Source organism: Musca autumnalis, unplaced genomic scaffold, assembly GCF_047663935.1.
Source record: "Musca autumnalis isolate F117 unplaced genomic scaffold, ASM4766393v1 scaffold_3, whole genome shotgun sequence".
NCBI classification, from domain to species: domain Eukaryota; kingdom Metazoa; phylum Arthropoda; class Insecta; order Diptera; family Muscidae; genus Musca; species Musca autumnalis.
This window is the reverse complement of record NW_027411866.1, coordinates 231,298,152-231,316,607: the sequence shown is the minus strand read 5'-3', so window position 1 is coordinate 231,316,607 and position 18,456 is coordinate 231,298,152. Positions and strand designations below refer to the sequence as shown.

Here is an 18,456-nt window from a genome sequence, read left to right as displayed (position 1 = left end):
AATCAGAAAGCGATTCTATGTATATCCCTAGAAGGAACTATGGGTCTATCTCGCTTCCTTTTGTATGTTACATACAAATGCACTAACACATAATACCCCTTACCACATAGTGGTGTAGGGTATAAAAACAAGGGAACTGATGAGATCCTGTGGCGAGGATCGAAACTAGTCTTCCCTGCCTTACCCCTTGGCGAACAATGCCAAACCTTCTTCACTAATAAATTAGTTGTTTTGAATTTGAAAACAACAACAATGGGATTAAACCAGACCATTTTGGAAAATCAAAATTGTAACAGCATCCCAATAAAAACCTCCACCAATGTTCGAAACTACCAATATTGCGTAGTCTTGTGGGAAATGGCTACCTGCGAAACCCTTTTTTAAAAGCGTTTTGCGGTGTCAATGATAGCTCGAAAACGGATGGGCCGATCTTCGTATAATTTTGTGGGCGATTCAAGAACCTAATAATCTTGTCTTTAAGCGAAACAGAACTTTAAACAAATTGTGAGCTGTCAAAGTCAAAATTTCTAATTTTAACGAAAAAAATTGACAGATTTTTGTCCAAAATTCGGACAAAAAATTTAAAAAATCTGTTTCGCATAAAGACATGCTTTTTATGTATATAATAAGCTCACCAAACTATATGAAGATCGGTCAATTCATTTTTGAGCTATCGTTGGCACCGACTTCAAAAATGTCATCTCGAGAAACACGCCTTTCAAGTTTCCAGGCTCCATACAAACCACAATAAATTGTTCCCTTTCAATGCTCATATCTCAGAAATTTTGCTTCGATCGTGTTGAAATTCTTTGCGGCATACTCTAAACTACCTGTACTTCAAAATAAGCCAATAATATTTTTTTTCGATTTTTTGAAAGTGACAGGTAGAGGCAACCCCTTAAAGTACGTAAATGTAGCAAAATGAACTAAACAATTCACTTAAATTAAATATCATTATGAAGTTTGTTGGAACAACAACAGCAACTCATTATTCTCATCATTATGTGGTTTGTTAATTTTTGAGATACAGTCCATAAAAACCATGCTTATGGAGCTTAGCTTTAATGCCAGATGTTTTTTTGTTTTCTCTTTTACCAAATTTATGCGTTGGCGGTTTGGTTTCTATCATTATCGTTTTTGTGAATTTTTCTCCAATTCAATGTTCTTTTTACCTCTCAAAAGTTTTGATAGAATTTCAACACCTCTCCACAAAAAAAATACTTGGCTGTGTGTTTGCTGAATTAATGATGATGCTACGCCTGCCCCACCTTAGTATTAATTGAGCGCAGAATCAGGGATGCCAGATAAGTTTGGTCGAAAATCGGCACTTTTCGGGTGCCAAAATCGGCAAAATCGGCAAAAAATTTTCAAAATCGGCAAAAAATCGGCAAATTAAAAAACATTTATTTCAGTTCAAATTATCGCTTTATTTAATAAGCATAAGTTTAAAAAATAACATTTTAAGTACAAAAAACAATTAACAATTCATAAACCAAGCCAATAATTCAAAATATGTATGAAAATAAATGGTTTTACTATATGCATATGTAGTATATATTTATAAGTACGTGTATATATGAGATCAATATATTTTCAATTCAGTCAAGCTAAACAAAACGTATACAAATATTGTCTTAAGAGGATAATTAATAAGGTGATTGTTTTTATACCCTCAGCATTTTTGTTAACGAGGGTATATAAACTTTCATACGGGCAAAATGTGCCTCATCGAAATAATGGTACTTGGGGTCTAAGTATGTTTGGACGAAATGTGTTTCAGACAATTTGGAGTCGCCCGTCTGTCTGTCTGGCTGACTGGTGCGCACGATAACTCTCGAACGGATGAGCCGATTTTTTCCAAAGTTTGGCTTTCGTAATATTTTGTCCAAACTTAGTTTAGGTTCGAAGATGGGCATTATCGGTCAACTCCTTCAGGTACCTCTCCTACAAAAGTTCGAAAATGTTCGGAACATTTGTGCGTACGATAACCCTTGAAGGGAGTAACCTATTTGGTCCATACTTTGCACATCGTGAAATGTCTACCAGACTTAGATGAGGTTCCAATACGCACTCAATCGGTCCACTCCTTCGGGAACCTTCCACACAAAATTTCGGATAAGTTCAGTTTAGGGCTTGCTCTCGAATCGCTTTGGTTTTTGTTGCAACAATTTGTATACACTGCCTCCATTATGACGGTAAAAGCTTTTTCAGGGGCATGTCCATACTTCATGAGAATATAGCCCGAGAGGTGTAAAACCCCCTATGGCACCAAATGTAGTGGCTGTAGAGCACGATAATTCTCGAACTGATCAACCGATTCAAAAAGTTATACGATGACCCACTGAAATGACTAGTGGGCGCGATATCTATCGAAAAGATATAACTCTCATGTCGGTCCATTCCTTTAAGTACCACCTCCACAACACTTTTGAATTTAAATTTTAATCCACATTTTTCGGCAAGTTCAAATGTCTAAAAATGGCCACAAAATTCTGAAAATACCTTAGAAACATTCGATCTGTCCGAAGAAGAAAGTTTCAATTCACATAGGCTGAGGGTATACCTCTGTCAGCAAAGCCGACTGACACTTTCTTACTAGTTGTATTGGAATTTTGAAATTTTGGTTTACAATTAAATTCAATTTCTATAATAAATATTTTGTAATAAATATTTGTAACAAATCATTTTTAATGACAACATTATAACAGTTACCCCCATTATTACAAGTCTTCTTTTATTATAGTTTGGATTTACCGAACAGATTTATAGCAACTATTGAAGGGAGTGGGCCGAATTGGTCCATACTTTACACATCCTAATATATCTACCAGATATAGATCAGGTTCAAATATGGACTATATTTGTCCACTCCATCCGGTACCTCCCACACAAAATTTCGGATAAGTTCACTTTAAAACCTGGTATCGAATCACTTTGATTTTTGTTGAAGCAACTTGCATTCGCTGCCTAAATTACGATGATAGCAGTTTTTTCAGGGGCAAGTCCATACTTCTTGAGCAAACAGCCCGAAGGGTGTAAAAACCCCATAGGTACCATATGTACTGGCTAGAGATCCACTTCCATAATGGTCAATGTCGATCCATTTCTTTTAGTATCTCCTATGCAAAACTTTTGATCTTTAATCCTAATCAACATTTTTGTCGTTTCAATTTGGACAAAATAGGAAATAATGGTTCAGAATTTGCACATATTAATTCACACACTGTTTTCCAAAATTTTAGCAACTATACGTTTTTATCTTTAAACAAATTTCTGAAATTTAAACGTGAAAGTTCGCGTGATACTTGTTTTTCGTTTATGTTTATAAAGCTTTCGTATTCCTTTATAATGTCGAAAAATGAATCTTCTATGCCATTTATAATAAAACATTGATTTACTGAAGCTAGGCACTTAAGTTTATTTTCTAAATTAAACCGCTTCAAAATCTGACAACAAAGTTCAATGTAAATGTTTGTGCAGTTTTTAATTATTTCCACTAAACCAATTTTCGACAATTTCGTTTTTTGAACAATTTCCTTGGCGTATATACTGAAGTACACGTTTTGGTAATCAAGAAAATTCAAACCGTTTTTATAATATGTTAAAAAAATTTATTATTATTAATCAAACTACTCTTGACGATATAGTTGTCATTGTTATTGTACCAAATTAGTTCTAGCAACCACAATTTTCATACAAAACGGAAATTTTATGTGAACAAGTTGCCTTAACTAAAAATCGGCATTTTAGGGGTAAAAATCGGCAAATCGGCATTTATATTTTTTTGGACTAAAAATCGGCAAAATGCCGATAAATCGGCAAATCTGGCATCACTGCGCAGAATAGATTATTCTCAGTCTACACCAGGGCTGCTCATTTCTTCACGGTAGCGTAAATTGAGAGTAAGCATCAGTCGTTGTTTGGCCTGCAACGGAGAAACACATCTTCAATATGAGCACCTCTGGTCTACACCACTGTACATCTTTGCTCTCTTCTAACAGAATTTGCTCAAGCAACACTATTTTCAAGCCCAACATCTTCTCCTCCATTCCACCACATATATTCAATAGCAAACTTGCAGATACGAATTTCAACACTATTTCTTCTATTGACCACAACAAATCACACCTCAACTCTCAAATAAACATTGAGAAGATACTCCTCTCTATATCTCTCAATCTTCTTCAGATACATTTGTTTTCATTTCTATTTTTTTTTTTGTTTTTTTTGTGTTCGAGGGCAGGCATCATTAGAAAAGTTACCAAAGGAGAAAAAACCTGTTCGTTTCTTGGAATGTGTCTTGTGTTTTCCCCGTTTTTACCTATTCCTCATTCTGTTATTGTCTTCCACAACAAAAGTGTCTTGTTGTGTGAATTTGTTTTGTTTCTACCTCAATGATTTTATGACAGGCACGACGAAGAAGAAGAAAGCAAAGCAAAACATCATCATCGTCACACGAAAGGAAGTAATGCGAGGAAGCTGTGTGCAGTGCAATGTTATGGCAATGTTTATGGGTAATAAAATTTCTTCGTACACACACCAAATGACTTCTTCCACTCTTCTATCTCTTTCACTCCCCCTCCTCATCATGTAATTGTTGCAACACTTAACTACAGCGTAATTTTACCCTAGATTAGTGCAAGTGTTTGAAAACCACTTTTAAAAACAACAACTTGTTAACCCTTTCGGGGATTCTATGCCATATGGCATAACCAATTTTTGAAGGCCGTTTTAAGGCAAAATACTTATGGGCACTCCTTTTTTAATAATTTTGTATTTTTCCCTGAAGTGTTATCTAAAAATAATTCGACAAAAATTTTTGATTGGTGGACCCTATACATTGTTATGTCTCAAAGAGCAAGCGCTCCTCGTTCGATTTAAAATTTGCATGAAAATACCATCTTATAATTTTATATATTTTATTAACAAAAATATTTTTTTTGTTAACTTTTTGTATTTAATTTAGTAGATAATCGTTGCCTTAATAATTAAAACGAAAAAAATATCCGAAATATAGTTCAATGGAGCTGCCAGATTTTTTATATTTCATACTATGCCATATGGCATAGATTTTTCCCAACGGAAATGTTTCACTTTGTTTGACTCCCAGATCTTCTATTGTAAAACCCCTAGATCTTCTATAAGAAGACCTCCAGATCTTGTATAAATAGACCTCCAGGTCTTCTATAAGAAGAACTTCAGATCTTGTATAAGTAGACTTCCAGGTCTTCTATACGAAGACCTCCAGGTCTTCTATACGAAGACTTCCAGGTCTTCTGTAAGGAAACCTCCAGATCCACCATAGGAAAACCTCCAGATGATGTATAACAACTCTTGCAGATTTTCTAAAATAAATCCTCCAGATATTATATAAGATGGCCCCACGTCTTCTACAAGCTGACCTTCTATAGGATGACATTCAGGTGTTCTATAAGAAGTCCTTCAGATCTGCTATATGAAGACATTCAGGTCTTCTATAAGAAGTCCTCCAGTTTTTCTATAAGAAGGCCTCAAATTTTCCATAAGAAGACCCTATCTTTTCTATAAGAAGACCCTAGGTTTTCTATAAAAGACCCTAGGTCTTCTATAAAAGGCTTTAAATGTTCTAAAAGAAGACCGCCAGATATTCTATAAGAAGACCTTTTATGTGAAGACCTCCAAATCTTCTAATAGTAGACCTCCAGATATTCTATGACAAACCTTCATGTCTTCTATAAGTAGACCTCCTGGTCTTCAATGAGAAGATCTTATGCTTTTCTATAAGAAGGGCCCTGCTCTTCTATGAGAAGACCATCTGGTTTTTTATAAGAAGGTCTCCTGCTCTTCTGTGAGAAGACCTCCTGTTCTTATATAAGAAGACCTCCTTCTCTTCTATAAGAATACCTCCTGTCCTTCTATATGTAAACGTCCTTCTCTTCTACGAGAAGACGTCCAGCAGACCTCCTGCTCTTGTATAAGAAGACCTCCTTCTCTTCTATAAGAATACCTCCCGCCTTCTATATGCAAACGTCCTGCTCTTCTATGAAAAGACGTCCTGCTCTTATAAAAGAAGACCTCCTTCTCTTCTATAAGAATACCTCCCGCCTTCTATATGCAAACGCCCTGCTCTTCTATGAAAAGACGTCCTGCTCTTCTATCAGAAGACGTCCTGCTCTTCTATGTAAAGACGTCCTGCTCTTCAAGAAGAGGACCTCCTGCTCTTCAAGGAGAGGACCTACTGCTCTTCTATAAGAAGACCTCTTGCTCTACTATAAGAAGACCTCCTGCTCTTCTATAAGAAGGCCTCCTGCCCTGCTATATGCAAACGTCCTGCTCTTCTATGTGAAAACATCCTGTCCTTCTATGAGACGACCTTTTGCTCTTCCAGGAGAAGATATCCTGCCCTTCTATGAGAGGACCTTCTGCTCTTTTATGAGAAGACGTCCTGCTCTTCTATAAGAAGACCTCTTCCTCTTCTATAAGATGAAATTTAATTAAAAACTTGAATATTTTAGTTTTGTTTTTTTTTTCCTTTAAATACATTCTATGCCATATGGCATAGTGTCCAAAAACCACTTTTCCAAACAAAATGTTAAAAAATTAGTTTTGATTATTCATATAGTGGGCTTAAGTATATATAAAATTGGAAAAATATATTTTTCAGATCAAAAACAAAAAAGAAGCACCGAAAGGGTTAATGGCTGGGCTGATGCATTGCAGTTGATGTTATAATTGGGAAATTTTTATCTGCAACCTGTGCCGTCGCCACAACACCACCACCTGTCAGAGTTTTCCCAAAAAAGGGAAAACATTTTTGTTAAAAGGTTGGTGGGTGGGTGCTAATTTAATTAACATGAAAAATAAAGAAAATTCATTGGTGAATTATTGAAAAAATACGGCATATGTTGGCGATTTGGTCTTTATGGTCTGTTTCACTAAGACGATTCGGATACAAATTCGTTCGAACCACTACCAAACTTCTGTTTTTATACTCTACACCACTATGTGGGGAGGGTGCACAATGGTGCCTCAGTGGACAAAAATAAAAAATGTGTTGTCGTTTTTTATAATTTTATGGTTTTATTTTATTGAGAACACTTCAAATAGGACAATCGTGAAAGAATTTTGTCGATGTATTGTGTTACTACAAAGTTATAGCTCCTCAAACATAGAAAATTTTAGGTAGCTTATATTGCAAATTATATAAAAAGGACCACCGTTAGTTTCAATTAATTTTATTTCAAATTTAAAACAACTATGTGGCATGTCCAGGCAGGTTGTTAATGAGGGAATAATAAAAACGAAAATACCGTTATATACTAATCTGAACAAAGTTTTGTTCAAATCGGTAAAATTTAGCAGTGACTTTAGAAAATATCGCAAATTGAATTTGAAGGCTATTAAATTAAAAATGACTGAGTTATAGCAAAATTGGAGAATGATATATAAGGACTATATCAACATCTGAACCGATTTAAAATCGAGAAAACTGTTCAACGACCTAAGAAAACATCCCGTATTAAATTTGAAGGATATTCACTCAAAATTGACCAATTTTGTTTGCAAAATCCGGAAAAGATATATGGAGGCTATATCCAAATCTGAACCGATTTTTATCAAAATCGTTTAAACTTATTAGGGGCCTATGAAAATGTCAGATACTTTATTTGAAGGCTATTAGCATAAAATTGATCGAGTAATAGCTATATCGGGGAAAGATATATATTGGGGGCTATATCCAAATCTGAACCGATATGGACCAAAGTCGGTATTTTTTATGTCCTCATAAGTACTTGTACAAAAATTCAACCGCTTCTATTTTTGTCCACATTTACAAGGAAACGGCGCCACTGTGGGGTGGCATTATAATCTGGTTTTGGCCAATAAGTTTGTAACGCATCGAAATAATGGTTGTAGACCCATACTTTTATATATGCCAAAATGAATGTCTCGACAAGATGAGTCTATTTGAACGGATCGTCACCAAATTTTGCGTGTTGATGAGGGTCCCGGAGGGGAAGAAGCCTATTGATTTTTATGATGGTCGGATAATATTCAGGGGTCGGAATGGACAAAAAACTTATTTGGAGAAAAAGTCATCATTTCCAAAGCGAATATATCTCAGCTTCTATAAGGGGTATACCAAAACCAATGAAAGTAAAAAATATCACCTTTCTAACGATGTAAAGTACGGAGATATCACAATAGTCGCATATAACACCCAACTTTTCATTTTTGCAATTTTAATAATAATGACGAATATCACAGCTTTGGTTGGGGACCTTCCAAAAGCAATGTCTGACTATGAAAGTAGAAAATCCCATCTTTGCAACAATGTAAAGCAGGTTGGCGAAGGTGGCCAAATAACGGAGATATCGCAATAGTCGGTAATACATCCCATTTTTTAATTTTTTTGTAATCACCCTACACGTCGCAATTTTGATTGGATAGTTACGAAATTTTGGGTGTTAATGAGGGTCCAACAAAGGAAAAAACCTACTGATTTTGGTAATGGTCGGATATAATTTACGGGTCGGAATTTTAAAAAAACTTATTTGGAGAAAAGGCCAACGTTTTATTTCAAAGCGAATATCTCTCTTCTGTAAGAGGTCATAGGTACTCAAACAACAGAGATATCGCAATAGTCGGTAATGCTTCCCTTTTTCCATTTTTGTGTAATCAAACTACAGGTCGGAGTTTTGATCGGATCCTCACGAAATGTTGGGGGTTGATTGGGGTCTCACAGAGAAAGAAGACTATTGATGGTTGGCGTACATCCCACTTTTCAATTTTTTTATTTAAGTTATACTGACGATGTACTTAAATGCGTTGACCTGTATTAATGAAGACATTCAGAGCAAAGGGGTTAAGCTATCCCAATTTTTATGTTTTGAATTTTACCAGTCAAAAGCACAGTGGTAGTGGTATCACATAGTCGGCCCCGACCCGACTATAACCTTGGCTCAATTGTTTAATATGTTTGGTGATTTCTTCAGATGACTTTGAGTATTTTTATGCCCTACACCAAATTGTGGTAAGGGGTATTATGTATTTGTACATTTGTATGTAACATGCAAAAGGAAACGATCAAAGCACAGGTCGCTTTTATTGTCCGATTAAGGTGAAAATTGGGAAAGATAAATGCTATTGCTTTTGGTGAAAATCGGTTCAGACTTGGATATATCTCCCATATATCTGTTTGCCCGAAAAACTTGTCATAACACAAAAAGCGCAATATATGTGGTCCTTTAAACTCGAGCGAACAAAAACTAGGGTCACATTAAAAACAAAATAATTAATACTGAAAATAACTTATATTATTTGGATTATTTACATTGTATTACGTTATTATTTTGTTGCAAAGCCCGTTGCATCTCCTTGACATTGACTCCACCAATGCCCTGCAGGTTTCCTTTGATATAGAGTACCAAGTATGTTAAACATTTTCCCACAATTCATTTTTATTTCGTGGTTTTTGGCGTCCAGTTTTCTCTTTGAATATTTTCAAAACAAGTTTTAGATCGGATTTAAATCCGACGATTGGGAAGGCCTTGCCATTATATCAACGCCGTTGTGTTTAACCCATTTTTTGGCAATGCCAGAAGTATGTTTCGGGTCATTGTCTTGTTGAAAACCCCATTTCAGCGGCATTTCCCATTCGGCGTAAGGCAGCATTTCAATATTTAGGATATAGCAATACAAATTTTTGTTCATATTTTCCTTTATCAAATATATTGATCCAATACCATACCATAAAAAACATGCCCATACCATAATATTTTCTCCACCATGCTTGAAGGTTTTTCTGGAGTAGCGGGAACATAATTCTTTGTTTTTGGACGTCTAACCCATTGTTTACCGTAACTACCAATCAAATAAATTTTGGATTCATCTAACCATAAGATATTTCGCCATTTTTTCCAGATATTGGTCCTTGCCAACTTATGTGAGATTTGGCGAATTCAATACGATTTTTCCGATGTCTCTTGGTTAATAATGGGACTTTCCTGGACGATCTTTCCAACAAAGCCGTCGTCTAACCGTCCTCTCTGAAATTATTGTTTTTTTCTTTTATTGCGTTGAAAACAAAATTTTGCGATCCGCCAATGGTTTTTGCAATTTCCCGTTGACTTTTGCCTTTATTCTTTAAATTTCTAATTATAGAATGCTCATAAATAAATAAATCATATACATAGTATCATATAGTCTTTAATGCTTTCCTTGCTGCTTTAGAACAGTCTTTTTACATTGATTTTATATTAATTAAATATACCTATAAGACAATAAACATGACTTTAAAAATTAGGGGTCGATCATCGATAACAATTATCGTTGAGTGGCGTTGCCAGTTGTCAAAATTGATCCATGTATGGCAACTCTCAACTGAAGTTGCGAATCCCAGTTGACGAAGCGGCTGTTTTTCAGCAACCACAAATTTTCAGTTGCAGTGAACATTTTCGAAGAAACAAGAAGTAAAATAGAAAGAAAAATAAACATTTTGTTAACAATTATTGATTCTTTGCATCATTAATTAATTTTGTGTATCAATATGGTGAAAATAACGACAAAGCAGCAGTTCGAAATATTAATTGATAAACTGACTGAAAATCCAAACTTAGCCCGAGGAGTTCTGGAGTTTTGGTGAAACCAAAGCCACAGCGGATGAAGCGTGGAGGTCCATTTCGGACAGTTTAAACAGCCATGAACCTCCAACACGAACACCTGAGGAGTGGCAGAGTCTGGATTCACTTTAAAGCAAAGTTGAAAAAGAAAATGCCTCAAAATAAAATAAACTTCAACGACACTGGTGGTGGTCCATCACAATAAGTGAATTTATCGCCTTTGGAGCGGACAGCAGCAAATCTTTTGCAAATGAATTTGGTGACAAATACAGTAGGTTCAGTTTAAGTACAAATGACGAACATCCTCCATCTACATATATAGCCAACTACACCAGGGAATTTCGTTTTTGAATAAAAATGGTTTTTATTTTGCCTTTTTTCCTCCTCTGTCAACTTCGAAACGATCCAATTTTGGCACAATTTGTCCTCTATCAAGTGGACAACTTCCTTCAATACTCTCGACAATGTAGATTGAGCCATGCAATTGTTGAAATCATTACCATGGGACTTTTGGAAACTTCCGTCCTCCAAGAATCGCAACGCTGCACACACTTTTAAAAGTGGGGGTATTACTGTTGATCTGTAACTTACTTTGAAGTCATCCTTTAACGTTTCCACAACGTAAACTACGGCATCCTTTGGCAATCGAAAATACGCCTTAAACCTGAAATAATTTACTGATTATACAGATCTTTCCACATGATCATCAGCTTACAGTGCAGATGGCAATTTCAATGGATTCGACTTGTCCCTCAAATTTCTTCAATAGATGCAATATCCTGTACATTTTCTTCATCATCAAAAAATAATTCCACCGAACTTATCATTTTTTGGGACAGCAAATAAAACTTGACGATCCGAAGATTCAATGGGCAGGTTATATTCCAATCTTAGGTTGTTTTCTAAATTTGCTCGAAAACTCAGCCAAAATATTAAAATATTGTCCAGAATACACAAAAGAGTTATCCAAAGCGCAATTATTTTTAAAATGTTTTTTGTTTTTTTTTTTTTGCGAATAGAGGTCACAAGTTTGAAAAAACACTGATCGATAACATGTTTATCGACCACCCAGTTGAGTTGACATTAATGGTACAACATTTCGTCTCAGTCGCGCAGACAACTGACAACGCAACTCAAGTTTAGTGGCAATACAAGATAGACCCATTAATGTTACAGCAATTTACATCCTTACAATTCCTTAATTGGAAATTTGTTCATAATTCTTGTTTTTATACCCTCAGCCTTTAGGCTATGAAGGGTATATACACTTTCATACGGGCAAAATGTGCCTCATCGAAATAATGGTTTTAGACCCCAAGTATGTTTGGACGAAATGTGTTTCAGACAATTTGGAGTCGATTGAGCAATGTCCGTCCGTCTGTCTGGCTGGAGCGCACGATAACTCTCGAAGGGATGAACCGATTCGGTTCAAATTTTGGCTTTCGTAATATTTTGTCCAAACTTAGTTTAAGTTCGAAGATGAGCTATATCGGTCCACTCCTTCCGGTACCTCCCCCACAAAAGTTCGAAAATGTTCGGAAAATTTGTACGCACGATAACTCTTGAAGGGTGTAACCGATTTGGTCCATACTTTGCCCATCGTGGAGCGTGTACCAGACTTAGATCAGGTTTTAATATGGACTCAATCGGTCCACTCCGTCGAGTACCTCCCACACAAAATTTTGGAAAAGTTCAGTTTAGGAACATCTCTCGAATCGCTTTGATTTTTGTTTTAGCAACTTGTATTCACTGCCCTCCATACGACGGTATAAGTTTCATCAGGGGCAAGTACATACTTCCTGAGAAAATAGCCTGAAAGTTGCAAAAACCCCTATGACGCCGTGTGAGGAGGTTGGAGGGCAAAAAAACTCTCGAACAGGTCTGCCGATTCGGTCCAAAGTTTGGCCTTAGTAATATTTTGTCCAAACATAGTTTAAGTTCGATGATAAGCCATATCGGTCCACTCCTTCAGGTACCTCCCTCACAAAAGTTCAAAAATGTTCGGAAAAATTGTGCGTACGATAACTCTTGAAGAGAGTGGCCGAATTGGTCCATACTTTACACATCCTAATATATCTACCAGATATAGATCAGGTTCAAATATGGACTATATTTGTCCACTCCATCCGGTACCTCCCACTCAAAATTTCGGATACATGTTCACTTTAAGGCCTGCTTTCGAATGGCTTTGATTTTTGTTGAAGCAACTTGCATTGCTACCTCAATTGCGATGGTAAAAGTTGTTTCAGGGGCAAGTTCATACTTCTTGAGCAAACATCCCTGAAGTTCTAAAAAAACCCCTATGGTACCATATGTAATGGCTGGAGATCCATTCTTTTTAGTATCTCCTCCGCAAAACTTTTGATATTAAATCCTAATCAACATTTTTGTCAGTTCAAACGCCCAAAATTCTCAAAACTCCCTAAATACATGCGTTTTAAAATTGTTTCAATATACACAGGCTGAGGGTATATCTCTGTCGGCAAAGCCGACTGATACTTTTTTACTTGTTTAAGATTGCAATTAAAGTTTGAAACTTTTGCTACACACTGTAAATTAGAATCAAATTGTTTCTCATTTTTATTATTACTCACCTTAGAATAAAAGCGCCAAACTAGCCAAAGGCCAAAAAAGAGTTCGTTTGTTTTTTTTTTCTCGACAGTATCTTTTTTTCGTATTCGTGGATTACAAAATATCAAAACATTCGACACAACGACATCACGACACCACCAACAACATTCTTTTCTGTTCTGTTTGTGAAACAAAATTTGGTTTGTTTTATTTTTTTGGTTGGCAGCAGCACATGGAATGTCTGAATGCCTACTTATTTTCGCAGAATTACGACAGATGAATATACAAAAAAAAAAACAACAACAAAAAGACAACACACGGACGACGAAAAATGACATCACGACCAGAAAACTTATACACACCAACAACAACAAGAACCCACTTAGTCAAGCAACCACCATCAAACGGCAGCAAAAATAATAACAACAACCATACCAACACAACTCGTTAAAACATTTGTAGGCAAAACATGGGAGTGCATGCGCCACCAAGTTTTCTTTGCTTGGGCAAAGTAAAAGGGTAAATAAAATATTAAATATTTTAATTTTTATATTAAAAATATAGGTATTACTTTTAATAATTTTTAACAAAAACTTTGGTTTTATAACTTGCTTTGGTTTATGGTTAAAATAATTAAAATGCCTTCGTTAAGGCAAAACACCATTAAAACGAGAGTTATCTGTACTCAGAGAGGCTTAACGTCGTGAAAACACGAAAACACACCACACAGTTGTTGTTTGGTTTGTTTTGCTTGTTGTTGTATTAGTTAGAGTTGAGGTGAGGCCATTGAAATTACCTCATTTTTTGAGAGATGACAAAGCCATGCTCAGGTGAGAATTTATCTGTTTTTTATTATGGGAGAGAGACAAGATACCAACCACTTTATTGGAGTGGTGAAGAGTTCCCATCAAGTGACTAAGAGGGAAGTAGGGGAGTTAAACAACAATAATAACTTCGTTTATTATTTTGTTGTCTTCCTCTTCTTTATGGAAAATTAAAGTCTTGATTTTTAGTTAATTTTAAATGTGGATTATTGTTGTTGTTGCTAACTCTTTTTGTTGGTTTTGTATAATGTGATGGTGATGATGACGAAGTTACTGAGGAATTGTTTTTTTTTTTTCTATTAAAGAATGGTTGGCGGCTTGTTGGGCTTTCTGGATGAATGTTGTTGGTGCTGCCAGCCTGCAGCTACATGATTTGGTTTGTTGGTTTGTTTGAGTTAAAGTCGTGTTTTGTATCTTTTTTTTTTGTAGAGTAGTTGGTTATTATAACAGTAGCGGGTAGAGTAACACCAAAAGAGTACAGTAAAATATTATTTTAGTCTGCTTTTTTTAAATAAATATTTTATTTAGAACGTTGGCGTCCATGAGATAATTTTTCATATTAATTTAAAATTTTATTTATAGAAATTTGTATATTTTTTGTCACCGAAAAAAAATCTACTCGTTTATTTTTCACAATTCATTGAACAACTTTTTTCGTGGTTTGCTTTCATCTCTATTTTCTCATAATTTATTAAATAAATTTTGGGTGCGGCGCGGCCCAATGGCATTGAGCAAACATTTAGCCAGCAGCCGCCACTCATTCACTCATATGATGATTATTTGTTAGTTTAATTAAGACAATTCCAATAAAAATTCGTTTTTATTAATCCGACACAAAAAAATTCCAGCATAGGGCGCAAACAACTCTCCACCAACAACAAAACGACATCAGTATAACAAAAGTATACAACAAATTTTCTCATCGTTGTGTTCACGATTTTTTTTTTCAAACATTTTTCATCTTTTTATGCGTTCACTTAATCCTCCACTTCGCTTATGCTGTGTTTATTAGTGTTGCTTGTTCTTCCTCATTTTTTATTAATAAATTAAAAGAAAGAATGAATAATTTACTTTTTTCTTATACCGATACACTCTGTGCCACACAACTACTATTTCTCGCAGGAACGAAATAAACGAACCAAATCGAATCGAAAAAATCAAACGTACACTAAACAAGAAAGCGCCGCGGCGACAAACATCAAACGCACGTTTAGTTCTCACGTCACAACACACTATTTTATCCGCAATATGCCGTCCAACACAACCAACGCTTTCCAACGTACTTTTCAATTGAACAATTAAAAACGTTTTCAAATGATGTGCCTTTTCAACATTGAATTCAAGTTGCTGTGGTGAATTTTGGGTGGTGTGGTGGGCAAGCTTACTCGCACTCTCTCTCATTGTGGAGAACAGTATTGGTATTTTCTCTCTTGTTGGGGAAATAGTGATGGTAAACAAAGTGGTTGTGTACCATAATTTAGTACTAATTGGGGAACAAGTAAGAACCCAGCAAACCAATCGTACCGACATCTTAATGAAATCGGAACAAAATTCGGACGATACGTCCGATGTCTGATCCGAAATCGTAACGATATCTTAACGAAAGTTGTGTGAAGTGGTTGACATAATTTCGGAACGAAATGTCGGAGCGACATCGTATCGATTTCGATCCGATTTCTTAACGTAACGTGTCGGACATTTGGTTTGCTGGGAAGGTATCAAGCAGCTGTGTGACGGAAATACATATAGTAGTGAATCACAGTCAAAAGCAGTGTCGCCCACTATATTTCCATCAATACTAAAACATGTGCGTATGCATGGGTGAAAAAAACAACAACCACATGATGTTCATTGTTTTTTATGTGCACTTACACTGTACGTGAGAGAGAGAAGCAAATGCAAAAACAACTCAGTGGGCGCCCTCACTATAGAAAGAAGCAAAGAAGCACGACCCTGGTCAAAAGTATCCACTTCCATTTCATTCATTAAAACTGCGATTGCTAAGAGTTAATTAATGATAGCGATTTCATTCTTTTTATATTTTTACATTAGGGTCTTAAATATAATAAAATTAAGGAAATTCGGGTTAATTTAGAAAAAAAATAAGAATTGTTAAACAACATCGATTTCTACCTCACAGTGTATCCACTTTAAAAGTTTTATGAAACAAAAAGGATTTCTTAGGGTTTTAGCACTTGGTATGACATCCTTTGTTATCCTTTATAGCTTTTTGGCAAAGATTTAACTAAATTTTCGGTGCAAGATATCTGCATTTTCCCCCATTCTCCTTGCAAGGCATTTTTCAGGGTTCCCATACTTTAGCTGTTATGACTTCTTATATGTACATATTCCGTGCGGAGTTGTTTTTCTTCACTTTTTTTCTCCTATCGGACGCCTCCCCAGGTGGTGGATAGGGGAATGCTCGTCAGCGATTGCTCACTGAAGGGTACCGCAAAAATAAAATATGCGGGGCGAACCAAAAAAAAGGGGGAAAAGGCAGTGTCTGTTCCCACATTGGGCGACTGCAAACAGCGTCTGTACTCCAGTGGAGCGGCTGAATACGGAGACGGTAAACTCCAAACCCTTTAGAAAGCAACGGGAAACCACTAAAGTAATATCCCATGAAAATCATACAATGAAAATGGAAACACAAAATAACAATCGGCCCTCAGTCTCCGGCCAAACGAGGGTGCTAAGAATCCCCGGAGGTAAAACAAAACTTAACATCGGAACATGGAATGTTCGAAGTCTTTATGAGCTTGGAAAATTGGATAACACCATAAGCGAGATGAAGCGGCTGCAAATAGATATATTGGGTATAAGTGAGACATGGTGGACTGAAAGCTCAGAGTTCTTCTCTGAAAATACAAAGGTTTATCACTCAGGCAATGTTGACGGAATCCACAGAAAGGGCGTTGCTATCTTAGTTAAAAGTAACATTGCACCCAGTGTGACAGGATGCCTCCCGATTTCGGATAGGGTGATGATGATCAAAATATCCGGAAAACCGGTTAACTTGAACGTAATACAAGTGTATGCACCCACATGTGATGGCGACAATCTCGAGGTAGAACAATTTTACAGTGATGTGGAAAAAGTGTTGATAATGACGAAACCCCATGATATCACAATTATACAGGGGGATTTTAATGCGAAAGTTGGAAAGGAAGAAACAACTGATGTTACAGGTAAATTTGGGTTGGGCCAACGTAACGAAAGAGGAGAAAGGCTAATTCAATTTTGTCAAGAACACAAGTTTAAAATTAGTGACACTATGTTCAATCTCCATCCGAGACGATTATATACTTGGAAGTCGCCACAAGACAGCAATAATAATATAGTCAGAAACCAAATCGACTACATAATTATCAATAAGCGATATTCTTCCTGCGTGAGTAGATGCTCCACATATCCCGGTGCTGACGTTCCATCAGATCACACCCTCCTACTTTGTAAAATTGGTATAAAATTGGCTATCACCCGCAGAAGAAACCCCCGGAAGAAAATAGATTTCGAAAAGCTTAGCGACCCCTTTACGAAACAAACAATGAAAGATCAAATAAACGCCAAACTATCCTTCGTTGGGGACAACAATGAACAGCAATGGAACAGTTTAAAAGTATCCATCAACAACGTGTCGAAAGATGTATTAGGTACAACTATAACTAGACGGAAGAAGAACAACTGGATAACAGAAGAAATACGTGCACTTCGAGAAGAACGAAGCAAATACAGAAATAATAACTATGAAAAATATTGGGAATTGAATCAAGAAATTAAAACCGCAATTCGTGCCGCGAAAAATGCACAAATAAACAGAGAATGTCAGGAAATTGAAAGATTACAACTTCTCCATGACGATTTCAATCTCCACAAAAAAATGAAAGAGGCATCCGGTATATATGCAAAAAGAACTTCCGCGTTTATTTGCGACGATAATAATGTAGCTCACTACGAACGTGAGGATAAGAGTAAACTATGGGAGAGATATATCAGAAATTTATTTACTGACGAGAGTCGAACCCAGTTCCTAACCAATACACACCAAATCGGTATTCCAGGAAGACTAATCAACGAGGAAGAATTGGAATCGGCAATAAAATCTATGAAAGACAAAAAGGCACCGGGGCCAGATGATATACCTGTCGAAGTACTCAAATTAATAGAAGGAAACAATAAACAACTATTATTGGGGTTGTTTAACCAAATTTATATTACCGGGGAATATCCGCAAGATTGGCTCCAATCAACATTTATACCTATACCCAAGAAAAATAATGCGAATACGTGTGGTGACTTCAGGTTAATTAGTTTAATGAGCCATGCCCTGAAAATATTTCTAAAAATAATACACAGACGAATATACCCACTATGTGAGGCACACATGGGGCAGACGCAATTTGGATTCAATGAAGGTATGGGAACGCGAGAAGCACTACTTGGACTTAACGTATTAATAC

At 36.1% G+C, this 18,456-nt stretch overlaps 2 protein-coding genes across 10 annotated transcripts in view; both read right to left on the bottom strand.

The window, feature by feature from the left end:
* Positions 1-15,331, bottom strand: part of Nrg (Neuroglian) — a 294,047-nt gene extending 278,716 nt beyond the window's left edge. For 3 of the 9 annotated variants that reach the window (XR_012411767.1, XM_073977181.1, XM_073977185.1), the window contains exon 1: positions 15,068-15,308. The gene's annotated coding sequence lies outside the window, so the exon portion shown is untranslated. Of the gene's footprint in view, positions 1-13,195; positions 13,425-15,067 lie in introns of all 9 variants that reach the window. The other 6 variants (XM_073977182.1, XM_073977186.1, XM_073977184.1 and 3 more) reach the window with 4 other exon arrangements.
* The window catches only part of LOC141399110 (uncharacterized), a 434,325-nt gene that overhangs the window by 258,965 nt on the left and 156,904 nt on the right, over positions 1-18,456 (bottom strand). The window lies entirely within an intron of this gene.